Source organism: Clupea harengus, chromosome 1 (genome assembly GCF_900700415.2).
Source record: "Clupea harengus chromosome 1, Ch_v2.0.2, whole genome shotgun sequence".
In the NCBI taxonomy this organism is placed as follows: domain Eukaryota; kingdom Metazoa; phylum Chordata; class Actinopteri; order Clupeiformes; family Clupeidae; genus Clupea; species Clupea harengus.
The window spans coordinates 13,196,204-13,210,004 of record NC_045152.1 but is presented as its reverse complement, the minus strand read 5'-3'; the positions used below and the strand labels follow the sequence as shown (position 1 = coordinate 13,210,004).

Below are 13,801 nucleotides of genomic sequence, written 5' to 3'. Positions count from 1 at the left end.
AGAAATCTATATCAAATCAATATTTGGTGTGATTCTTCCAGGTACACTAGCACACAGTTTTTGAAGGAACTTAGCTGGTACGTTGTTCCAAACATCTTGGAGAACTAACCACAGATCTTCTTGGATGTAGGCTTCCTCAAATCCTTCTGTCTCTTCATGTAATCCTAGACAGACTTGATGATTTACAGCATTTTTTCACACCTGCCTAAAACTTTTGCACAGAACCATGTCACCACCTGTTTCAATGCAACTTGGCTTACATTACATTTGAAAAAAATTACACATATAAACATTGCAGAACTATGACAGTGTACAGAGTTGTTTTATCTTTTATTTCAATGTAAGACATTTAGTGTCGGGTGATTGCAGGAAGTTAGGTCTTCAGGTGGAGGGTCTCTGTATGCTGAGGTCATGAACCAACAATTACTCAGGATCCCTTGCTTCACTGCACTCCTCCTTACCATGGGTTGATTTACAAAAATCTGCTCGCAGCTGTGAGGCCTTGTGCAAACACACAATCGTCTAAAAACATTTTTATGTCCTCCTGAAATTCAAATGTGAAAAGGAAGGGATACTTGGCACTACCGTCATCCTCTTACTGAACTACTCTACTACCACCCCATACCCTTTCTGAACATTGAAATAGCTATCAAATGAAATACAACAGGTCATGTTTCATGGACGAGCATGCAAACATCAATTAATATAAATTAGTATCTTAGTATTCAATAGAAGTGAGATCAGTATCATCATTTGGAGGTAGAGCATAGTGTGTCATAGTTTGGGGGGGGGGGGGGGCAATGTAAAGTCTTGGCTAGGGCAACAACACTATCAGGGCCAGCCCTAACCCCAGGATCCATAAAAGCACAGGTTGGCCGAGCGACAATATTAAAACAGTGGACCAGACATAATATTGTAATGAAAATCAGGATCACAGGGACATTTACCTCAGCAGCATAGTCTCTTCCATTTACACTCCTCCGTGGGCGATGTCGAGGACACCGTAGAGCAGTGTACCACTGATATTGCAGCCATAACCTCACTATTGCTGAAACAGTAAGCATGGTAGTTCCTGACCAGTGGTCCAGCAAAAAGAAGAGTACCCCAGTTCCAAGGATCCCTTCTTTTACATGTCAGTTTAGGTAGGAACATGTTTGTAGTAAATATGTAAACAAATGGGTATTAAATGTGTTAACAATTGCATGCCTGTTCTAAGGGATACTTCAAGGGAGCCATAGTGAGGGGGAAAAGCGGAGTAAAGTGGGGGGCATGTCCTGATCGGCTTTGTGTTGGCTCTTCAGGTGCTTAGTATGCCAGGTGTGGGTCCATGGATGTTGCTTTGGTTCCTAGGTGTGCCTCTCTGTAGGTAAACCTGAGGGGAAAAACAAACACACAATAATTAATTTAACAAACATAAAAAAATGCCAATCTGTACCTACCAAAAACACATTGTCACTGAAACTGATGAAGCATATGGTAGACACATAAAGCTGGTTTAAACCATTTGCATGTCATGACTTACACATATTTAGATGTTTTGTAGAACAAATGACTGCCTATTTAGACACTGCGATAGGTGCCCCTTACCTGCACTCGCAACAACTAGGCCTACATGGAGAATGGATAGGTCTACTACAAATACCTAATGATAATAAACCATGTGAATGAGCCCATTGGTTGTTTGTTTGAATAATTTTATTATTTTAACGAACTCTCTCGTATGCCCCTCTGTCAATAGTCTCGCCTATTGTGAATAGCAATGATAGAGTTTTCTCAACATTGAGCCTCCTAATTAGACCTAGGCTACTACTTAGCGTCTATCTTAGGCTACTTTTATTTCGAAATAGTTGGTTGATGCGCCTCCTTACAATGTTATATTGTTTATTATTTGAGGAAAATAGCGTGCAGAGAGAAATAAGCATACGATGTCTTTGTCAAAAGGGCTGAAGAGGAAAGTTGACAACGGAGCTTATAAAGATAAATGGAGACAACTTTGCCTTTATCTTACCCGGTTTCACTAATGGAAAGCCCATGAGTCTCATCTGCAACGAAGTTGTCGCGGTTTTGCAAAGGGTACAATGTCAATGATCTAGCTATGTCTTTTCAATTTAGAGAGTGATGAGGCTGGTTCACTCAATAGCTCGCTATCGACTAACTCCTCAGACTTATATTACCTCAGACAAGGTAGCTAGCTAGCAGGTTATCTGGCAAACTAGTCTTACAAAACTAGAAGACGATACAAATTTTAAAAGACGTTTTTACTGACTTTCACAAACAGAAAACACAGCCGATTACCAACGTTGTCATTATTGGTACACAAAAACAGCTCTCACTGACACACTGGTGCTTGCTCATCCATAAATGAATGACAGTAGGCTAGCCCCAATACACCTCGCCTATGTAACAACAGGACTAAGTCAACTGCAAAGTAATACAATGGCATAAGATAGTACTTACCTTTACAGGAGGTCGTACGTGTTAAGTAGTGGTTGAAGTTGAAGTTTATTCAATAACAGCTTGGATACGATCGTCAAATGCCTGTGTGTGTGTGTGTGTGTGTGTGTGTGGAGGTGGCTAGCGTAAGCTAACGGTTTCGCTAGCTGTTAGGCTTGTGTAGCTTCGGTTAGCTAAACTAACTAACCAATCCATGGCAAACAAAACGATAAAAAAAAAAAACCTTCAATCACAGTGTGACTGTTATTTGCCGCTACACAAACGTGGACCTTACTTGACCACAACGGTGCTTCGGGTATTATTACTACGGTTTACCACTATAGTTGACCATCAGCATTAACGCGATCAGGTCCTTTTTATATTAGGCATTTTACATTTAGGCATATATTCAACAGCTATGCCCTTGAACTCCGCGAGCAGAGGTTAACGAATGAGGAGTCGATACGTCAAACCGCGACAGACAAAATGGCGTCTATGACGTACCCTAGTAGATATGAGTGTAGCTACACAATCGTAGTCCTTTGGGGGATCGTAGTCCCTCACATTGCGCATGCTCAGACACAAACGGTTTACGGCATAAGGCTCAACATAATCGCGCATGCTCAGACAAGAAAACGGTTTACAGCATAAGGCTCAACATCAACATATCTGGCTTGTCTTAACGCATAATGTAGGTTTATTTAACGTAATATTTAATAATGTTGTAAACGGTTTAAACGTCAACATATTGGGCTTGTCTTAACGCATTATATGGGTGTATTTGATGTTATATTTAATTATGTTGTAAACGGCTAACAGCATAAGGCTCTACGTCAACATATGGGGCTTGTCTTAACGCATAATGTAGGTGTATTTAACGTAATATTTAATAATGTTGTAAACGGTTTAAACGTTAACATATTGGGCTTGTCTTAACGCATTATGTAGGTTTATTTAACTTAATATTTAATAATGTTGTAAACGGTTTAAACGTCAACATATTGGGCTTGTCCTAACGCATTATGTGGGTGTATTTGATGTTATATTTAATTACGTTGTAAACGGCTAACAGCATAAGGCTCTACGTCAACATATGGGGCTTGTCTTAACGCATAATGTAGGTGTATTTAATGTTATATTTAATTATGTTCCCTTTACCATGATTGCCGGAGAGCAGTATAGTGCAGTCACTTGAACAGTTCTGGTTTGGGTCCAAGCATAATAAGTGTGATCTTTATTATTGTTTGTCTGGGCTATTACTCTGATCATGATGTTCCCAAGAATATTTGTTAATGAACAGTGTTCTTCCAAAAACTATTTTGTTTTACTGTTAGTAGTAATGAATGCACTGTAAATAATAATTCAATAAACATGAAGTTTAAAAAACAAACTATCACCTCTGCTTTCATATATCACTTCTACTTTTTAAATGTGTCCTTCGGCCAAAAGAGAGCCACCTTTGATGACCTTGTCACAACATTGGCAAAATCATTGCTTTATCACAAGTCAGTAATGCCTCCTCTATAACTCAATCAAGTGCATCAAGTGTTCAAGTAGGGTGTATGGTTTCATTCAACACTTTAATGTGTCACGACTACCTAGCTCACAGTAGCCATGACATAGGGAAGACAGACACCGCCGGGTAACGTTTTAACAATAATTCGTTTATTTACAAAATATGTACAAAAGTCAGTATGTGAGAAGAACAGTAAAATAAAATGTCATGCGCGTCAGTAATGTAGACTATGTGTAGTGCATAAAGTAAGTTCAGTTCCAGGCAACTCCTTGCATCCTCTTTTCTGCCTGGAATCGAGTGATTCCTGCGCTCTCCAGGATCTTAATGGTTGTCTGAAAAAAAGAGTTAATGATTACATCACTATGGTTGTCCAAATAGGGCTACAGACCAAATGTAAGTGTTTTATTGATTGTTTTTCTATTGAATAGATATGAAATAGACTATGAAATGGAAATATCGTTAGAGAAATATGTTTGTTTGTCACATAAAAGGTTATCTAAGATTATGTGCGACCGGTAGAGAAACTCAAAAACTTTGCAAACCACAAAACCATAGTCAAATTTTAAAGTTTGTGATAACACAATAACTAGCTGGCATTTCCGCATACATTGACCATACCTCTGGGAGCAGTATGTCAAAGACAAAATCAATGAGGTCTATGCTGCCTGCCTTGATTTTGGCTCCGATGCCTGTTAACTCTTCGATGAGTCTTAGGAGCTCATAGGTCTATTCAAGTAAATCAATATACAGTTGAGAGCAAAATTAGAGAAACAATCTACTATTTGTTCGGCCATCAGCAATTGCGAGCAAAGGACATACTATAAGCGAGTGAAAAGCTGTTTAGTAAACATCAATTTAAAAAAACGATAAAGAGATACATTTAGGTAAACAACTAACAGTAGGTAACCATATTATTGCCACTTTTCATTTACCCGCTCATCACTGAAAATTTGTGACTTGGGCTTCAGGTGTTGCCTCAAGTCGTTCGAACATTTGGGGTTCCGCCACAAAAACATCCGGTTTGAAAGGATCCTTCCCCTCATGAGGTCCTCATATAAGCTCTGAAATAAAAGGTTAAAGGGCACACACATAGGCTGAGAGCCCTGATAGAGAATGTAATAATTAACCACACACTTTATGTAAAGTCACCTTGACTTGGTCCTTACTGAAGACCGCAAGAACCCCTTCTCTTTCTGCGGTATCCACGATCCTGCCGATATAGAGTGAAAAACATGAGGGCTCCCAGTTATTGCACAAACCATGTTCATCAAATCCAGTAGATATAGACCACATATGGCCTAGGGGCCGGATGTTGTCCTCAGAGTATTTCCACTAAATGGTGTAGTACCTTTGCATCTCTGTTTCATCAGTTTTGCACCCACAGCTGATTTTGTCATATTTGACTGCACCAGCACAGTCTTTGTGCAGCCAACCGCTGCACCACTGGCACTGCACCCACTCGATGCAGTCTGCATCAGGATGGAAGACTCTAACCAAATAAATTATATGTTATTTGGACAGGGTACTTTTTTTAGTTTAACAAGGATAAAAGAGGCATATCATATATATATATATCTGCACAATATACTCAGAGAGGGTCAAATCTATGATACATTCTGTAGTTACTTTGAGCTGTAATCACACACCAATAGGGGAATAAACTATTAGCAATACAGTAATGGGTTGTACAGACACAGGGCAATGAGCTGAGTTCCAGAAATGGGTTTACAGTGTGAAAAAAGCAGTGTGTGTTTGTGTGTGTGTTTGTGTGTGTTGTCCTATGAACACAGTCCTCATGTCACTTTATTGCAAACATACAAGCTTTGGTATCCAGATTTTAAATCATTTAACCCACCTCCGTCCTTTGTGCATCTGAAATTGACAGAGGAGCATTCCCTCTGCTAGGCACTGCCTTTCTTCTAAATTTTTCGCCTGGACAAGTACATTTGCAGCAATCATGCAGATACAGTGTGTCACTTAAATCACTTAAACCTGTTATTTGTATAACATCTTGATAACTAACCTTTGTGCCTTGCTTAAGGGTCTTGCTCATCCTGAACAAAGGCAAGTACCTCCCTTCGAGGAGCTCCTGACTGTCCTTGGTCCAGGAAGCAAAGGCTTGTCCATGTCTAAAATGAAATGATGTAATTTAGTAGAGAATACAATAGGAGATAGAACTATGTGCAGAAACAGGGGCAAGTCATGTCATATATGGCACGCTAATTTCAAGTAGTTTTCTTCAGACTAGACATCACAAAGAAACCTTCTGAAACCTTGACTTTAACATGCATACCCTTCAATTCCAAATCTCTGCAACAGGTGTACACACCACCACCTCCTTATTTGTGGCATGTCATTCTAAAAATGTGATTCAAGACAAGAAATTGATTTAGTTCTCAGATATTTAACATGTGTCTTCGCTTTTCTATTTAAACACAAAAAAAAAAACTGAAAATGAAGATACCTCGGAGAAGTGATAGGGGGTGGAGGTACACAAGCAGAGGGCATACTGTGAAAAATAAAAACAACAACAACAACAAACATTAAGAAAGTAGTTGCAAACAACAATTAACGGTTGCCAAGAAGTCTCTAATTCATTCTTTTAGGCCACACACTAGTGAAACTTCAGTCAAATCAGCTGCTATTGTACATAGATGTCTGTTTGCGTTCAGTGGCTTTTCCAAGAAAATGCCACTTTCAAAATCAAGAAGAACTACAAGTACTATGTATGTTAATAATAAGCATATCTTACCATCAACATGAAAATTCCACAAGAATCCCCTGATGTTTGTGTGGGGAATTCCTGGAAAAATGAAAAGCCAAAAGAAATTACTTAAGGAGGCAACACCATTCTCCGTTTTTTCCAAAGTAAAAAAATAATTGAGCCCCTGTGAAGTTTGTTGTAAACACCTCCAGATCCGCACCAGTCTTCTCTGTCCATTGTCCCGCCTCAATGGAGCATGCCATCTGTCTAATAAGTACAGTAGCATACACACAGTAAGAACACTGACCATATTGTTTTGTAGCCTGGGAACAAGGCTACCGGGGAAACCAGCCACGGAACTTGGCTTGAACAAAATTTCTTAGGATTTTTCCTATGTGTTCTTAACCCATTAATGACAAACTAAAATTGGAAACCAAATTAAGAATTGTTGTTGCTCATATCTACCCTAACTACCATGCCATATTTTAAAGTTGAATTTGTGTGTGACTCGAAATATCACAAACATATATCTCTGGTCTCTGGTCATTAATGGGTTATGTAAGTGGTAGAACAGGACCACCTCTGGAACTCAGAGGAATGTGTGAGGGCTGGGAACATGCTTGGCCATAGAACAAAGCCAAAAACTATTGCTATTATCACAACCTAAATACGTTTCTGTAGGCCTCGTCTCCAAATCCTTTAGGATTGAGAGAGTCGAGGTACAACACCTGCCGCTGAGCTACCAATAAGACCTGCAATAGGTTAACGAAACACATTTTTCTTACATTTTATCGCATTAAAAATATAAAAATCTCATATCTTATATCTTATTCTTAAAGTGGTAGAAAAATGGAAAATTATACTCAACACAGAGGAGGTAGTGGTCAGCTGCCCCATCCTGTCTGCTCCAAGCAGGAAAGATTATAATATCCTTCTCACCCAGGTTGTTCTGTTTGCATTAGCAAAAGCAGGTTTTAATGGTTTAATCACATAACATTTTCTCATCTCTGATGCTTTTAGAAAAAATTAGCAGTTTCACTTGGGCACCCCTTCTAATATCTTTTAGTAGGATATAAGCTAATTGTGTGCCAAATTTCATGCTTTTATCACTCTTGTCACGATCGAGTTGTTAAGCCACCTGACTATTACTGGCCTTCTGATGACAGCTTCTAACCATGGTTACTGTTGCTAACGAACTCAGACAAACAAACATGCGACAAAGTAATTTGCTATGGAGTAATGCTGGGAGCGTTGCTCTCTATCCATTGAATAGGGACTTCACGTATGTGTAGAACATATTTAGAATCGCTGACCTTACATAAAACGGCAGTGAAAAAGCCCAGAGACAGGAGGCAAACAGTACCTCTGCCTCAATGAGGGGGTCGTATGAGAACATGTCAGCATAATAACGTTATGCTTATTAGCAGCGAGCTAGCTACTATGTGTTCCAATGAATTTTTGGTCTAAGCGTTAGCAGCAACCTAACAATAATGGTTGAAACTTCAGTTAAGACCTACAATACTTTGCAACATTGGTGTAGCACATGAACAACTAACCGAGTCGATGTAGACATATAAAAAGTCGTGTAGATAGCTTTATTCACATCAAATATTTCCCATTAACAGGCTCCCGAGACGCCGCCATCTTGGTTCGATTTTTTTGATAACTCCCGCCCCTAGGCTTCCAGATCACACACACGCCGAACTGATTGGCTCTCATTCCGTTTTCCCATTCCACCTTCCGTTTCAAGTGAAATACCTTCCGTTTCAAGTGAAATACCCTCTCACACACACTACTGAAAAGCTCTCACACACACATATGAAATGCTCTCACACACACTACTGAAAAGCTCTCACACACACTACTGAAAAGCTCTCATACACACATATGAAAACTTTTCATATGTGTGTATGAGAGCTTTTCATATGTGTGTATGAGAGCTTTTCATATGTGTGTGTGAGAGCTTTTCAGTAGTGTGTGTGAGAGCTTTTCAGTAGTGTGTGTGAGAGCATTTCAGTAGTGTGTGTGAGAGCTTTTCATATGTGTGTGAGAGCTTTTCAGTAGTGTGTGTGAGAGCATTTCAGTTGTGTGTGTGAGCGTATAGCTTTTCAGTAGTGTGTGTGAGAGCATTTCAGTAGTGTGTGTGAGAGCATTTCAGTTGTGTGTGTGAGCGTATCGATTTTCAGTAGTGTGTGTGAGAGCATTTCATATGTGTGTGTGAGAGCATTTCAGTTGTGTGTGTGTGAGCGTACAGTTTTTCATATGTGTGTGTGAGAGCATTTCATATGTGTGTGTGAGAGCATTTCAGTTGTGTGTGTGAGCGTATAGTTTTTCAGTAGTGTGTGTGAGAGCATTTCATATGTGTGTGTGAGAGCATTTCAGTTGTGTGTGTGAGAGTATAGTTTTTCAGTAGTGTGTGTGAGAGCATTTCATATGTGTGTGTGAGAGCTTTTCAGTTGTGTGTGTGAGAGGGTATTCTGAATAATGTCCCTCACGGCCCCTCATACCTCTGTGTCATATACACATACATATGAAATGCTTACATGCATACAAGTAAAACATTTATACGTATCTATCTGAAACACTCATGCATGCACATATGAAAATGCATATATATATACAGTATATATTGTTGAACACTTATACATTCATAACTGAATCTCTTGCATACGATTACAAAGATGTGCAAGTGTTTCACATATATAAATGTTTCAAATGTGTATGTATACGTTTTTCAGTTATATGTATGTATGCTCTTACATGAGGATGTGCAAGCGTTTCACATGTATTCATACAAGTAATTTCAGTAGTGACCGTGAGAGCGTTTCAATAGTGAGTGTAAGAGCGTTTCAATAGTGAGTGTAAGAGCGTTTCAGTAGTATGTATGAATGAAATTTCAAGGTCAAGGTCGTCAGTTACGTCAGTTACACCTTACGTCTAGATATATTTTTTAGTCCCACTACGTTGGCTATCTGTAAAGCATTGTAGGAAGCACCTGGATGATCCTCGAAGTAGGAAAGTATTCCTTCAAACACATGTAACAGTATGTAATATATATGTGAATACAGAAAGAGATTATATAAGTATGAGTGTATGTGTTTGCATTGCATTCAGTTACATTCTTTATATGCATTAATGTGGAAATGGGTGTATGCTATTTGAGACACAGCTCATGTGTTGAATTAAAAGAAAATAAGAAATAGAATTAAACAGGCATTCTGATGGTCCTCAATCAGAGGTCCTTCTTCCTCCTTCCTCCTTCCTCCTTCCTCCTTCCTCCTTCCCTTCCACCATCTTGACTGTGATGTCACTGGGGTGGCCCATCTGAATCAGCTTCTCCTTGATCTGCAGTAACCAATCAGAGAAGTCTGCTATGGCTCCATCTCATACTGTACAATGGGATGTTCTTCACAATGTATGGGTATTATTTAGTGCTGTCAAACGATTAAAATATTTAATCGCGATTAATCGCATTTTTGTCATAGTTAACTCAAAATTAATCGCGATTAATCGCAAATTTGTATCTATTCTAAATTGTATTTATTTATTTATTTTTTCCATCATTTTATTTTTATTTTACTGCCCTTATCAACATGGAAAAGTGGATTGGCTTGCTTTAAGCAAATGTTTTATTTGATTGAAAACCAACATTGCCAAACAGGGCGGTACAAAATAAAATGATAAAGTGCACATTTCAGGTAAACAAGGACTCAGCCTATAGTGCAGTTAAACCATGGCTTAATATTTTCTTTTTTTCAAGTTTGCTGGGAACATAGCAGTCAGGCCTCTTATTTCAGAAACAATGAACCTTAACAGTTAGGTTACCAATAAAAAGGTAAGCCTACTACTTCTTTGATTTCAGCCAGCTGCCTGTTGACATTTTCAGACAACAGTGAAGCTCGCTTCTTTTGCACAACACAACTTTTAAAAGTAAACTTTCCATTCAGAAGCTTTTTATCATCCATTTCGCCGTATCGCGCTCACCATTCACTCAAACCGTAACGTTAGCCTACTACACAGTCTGCGAGGCCAAAAAGGACGTTAATCTAAAAAATAAAAAAAATAAAAAATAAAAAAAAATTAATAAAAAAAAGAAATCGCGTTAATCTCGCGATAAAAAAATTAACGGCGTTAAAATGGGTTTGCGTTAACGCCGTTAATAACGCGTTAAACTGACAGCACTAGTATTATTACAAAGAGTCTGTAACACTCTGTGGCAATTCCAATGTCACTTTGGACAAAAGCGTCTGCTAAATGTATATATAGATGTAAATTAATTAATTGAGTATATGATTTCATCTATAACATATACATTGATTCATTTAGAATATGATTTTATTAAAAGCAACTTGTTACATAGTTTTCCATCAGTATTTGTTCCATGAACTTGGTGTTGCTAGCACCCTGCTCTACCATTGTAGCTACTAGAAGCAGAGAAGTTTGTTTCCTGAGAACTAAACCCCACGTCTCTGTGTTTTACGAACACTGCATTGAGCAAAAGCATTGGAAATAATGTTTTTTTATAAAAATGTTAAACATTAAATACACAATAAACAACTTTTATTTGACGCAAAGCAATCTGCAGATAATGGCAGTTCTTTCTCACTCTGGGGCTGTTCATATGTTTGTCCTCATAGTTCAATCTGATAAAGTGCTAATACTCTTAGATAGGCACATGTGATCAGAGCTAGTCACCTGTTGAGCAATATCAGACGGGGAGAGCTCTCTCTGGAGAACAACCTTCAGCCTGATCCTCTGCTGGAAGCGTGTCTTGGGTTCTGTGTGAAATGAACAGAGGGCTTCATATTAACTCACACAGGAACAGCAGAGATTGCACTACTTAATCTAACTGGGTTAACTTTTCAGATAACTGAGATGAATTCTACACCCCGTACCTCTGCTAAGAACACTTTCTGTGTGTGCAACTTCCAATAACTAAAATGTATTCCTCACATTCATACTTTATCTAAGTGAGATGAATTCTCCAATATGGATGTCCATTGTCAGTAATTTTAGCAATCAAATTGCTTATTTTGCCTTTGGAAACATAGGCCTACTTGACTAACTATTTCCTAGAACCCAGATCATGGGGGGAATGAGGTAACGTTAATGTCTTAAAGCAACATTAAGTAAAATTTTACCTTAAAATAACAGCTTCAAAATCATTTTGGTGATACACTAGCTTGTAATACGAAGAATGGCACCTGTGCCACTGCCACAGCATGCCTGGTATTGCACTATGTAACTTTGGGGTACAGGACGCGAGAACTACTTAATGCTTTATGTCACCACCTCAAGCACCAACATCTAGACCCATCTGCTAGCTATAATAGGAAGCTAGCGCAGTATTCTCTGTATGGACATTATGGCAGAGGTGACGAAGAAACCCAGGAAGAAGTTGTCAGAGGAGAGGAAGAGAAAAATATTTTTTCGTCATAAACATCCCTGCCAATGTTAGTTATGAAAGAATGCGACTTAAGCTGTAACCTTATTGGTGTCATCCCCTGCTCTGTTTTCAGTACAAGCCTGAACCTCCTACCTGGAGCTGTTGAAGTAAGAGTTGTTGGAGGCGGAGTTGTTGGAGCTGGAGTTGTTGGAGGAAGAGTTGTTGGAGGCGGAGTTGTTAGAGAAATAGTTGTTGGAGCCAGAGTTGTTGGAGGAAGAGTTGTTGGAGAAAGAGTTGTTGGAGGAAGAGTTGTTGGAGGTGGAGTTGTTGGAGAAAGAGTTGTTGGAGCCGGAGTTGTTGGAGAAAGAGTTGTTGGAGAAAGAGTTGTTGGAGAAAGAGTGGTTGGAGCCGGAGTTGTTGGAGAAAGAGTTGTTGGAGAAAGAGTGGTTGGAGCCGGAGTGGTTGGAGGGACTTCTGCCGGACAAGAGGTAATGGGGTTTTGAGATACTAAATGAAAGTATGCGACATAAGCTGTAACCTTATTGGTGTCATCCCTGTGTCACAGAGATTTGTAGTTTTTCCAGATGCCCAAAGTCATCGATCTCAGTCCTGTCTCAGGCTAGCATCCAAATTAATTAATTTGAATTAAATGAAATTAAAGTTTGATCAGTCTTGGTCAATCTCACGCCAATAAGCTTTGGAAGTTTGCAACCTTTAAAAACTCAACTAGCTTGTACTACATTACACTGTCCGATGTATATTAAACATGTTGCCAACAACATTTTATTAGATTACACATACTCCAGATTCGAATGCTTAGAAAATAATGTATATGGACTGAAAATGCAAAAAAGTATTTCAGAAAATCCAAAATTTGTCATTCTTTTTTTGTTATTCTTTGGTTCAGCTAGCGTCCACCTCCGATGTCATAATACATAAAACTATGCAGTCAATTTGTGTAATATATATATAGACGTTGTCTTTGCCAGTTCCATATCCTTCAGCTTGTCAACAAATACACGTGTACACTGTCCAATAGGGGGTCTTGAAGGGCAATTTGTATTTACGATAGTGGAGTAAAAGTGAGCTACACTCCGCAACTTAAGGGGGAGCTCAGTAGCAAAAAGTATCAATTCTGGCATAATGGGGCTTTAACAAGAGCAGAGCAGACCACCACTGCTCCATTCATGTCTATGGGAATGTCACAGGATTTCATCAATTAAGAGCCCCTCTCTCTGTGGGTATGAACTTTATTGAGATTCCCAGACTCTTGAATTCCTGAGACCTATTCTGACCCTTTTCAATGCGTAACTTTGAAAAGAAGAACGTTTATTTTTAAGTCTGCACCAAGCTCGTGGGGGTCGAAGCATTTACACATTGTGTACTTTCTGAACTGTGTCGTAGGCCTACTGCCTAAGTTCCGTATTAATCTACCATTCCACTCACGACTGCCTGGTTTTTAGATACAAAAATAAGAATTTGACCTCAGAGGATAACGTATTACATTAGAATTTAAGAAAAAGCACAATAGTAAATACCAAATCATTTAAAATGATAAAAATACTTGTATGAAAAAGACATGCATCAAGGTATGAAGGAAAATCTAACAATACACAGTAATGTGATCTGACAAACTGGCCATAGACTGAAACAAAGGAATTGTTCCTGATTTGAACATCGCTTACTTGGAGTGGTTGGAGCAGGGTTAGTTACAGCAGCAGGAATTGTTGCAGTTGTTGGATCTGCGTGGCGTATGGAGATA

At 38.8% G+C, this 13,801-nt stretch overlaps 1 long non-coding RNA gene across 1 annotated transcript; it reads right to left on the bottom strand.

The window, feature by feature from the left end:
- Positions 1 to 311: 311 nt before the first annotated feature.
- Positions 312 to 2,944, bottom strand: LOC122132863. Its single transcript, XR_006152370.1, has 2 exons — positions 2,458 to 2,944; positions 312 to 1,372 (listed from the first exon to the last, which is right to left on the bottom strand). It is a non-coding gene; the product is annotated as an uncharacterized LOC122132863 (long non-coding RNA).
- Positions 2,945 to 13,801: the final 10,857 nt, after the last annotated feature.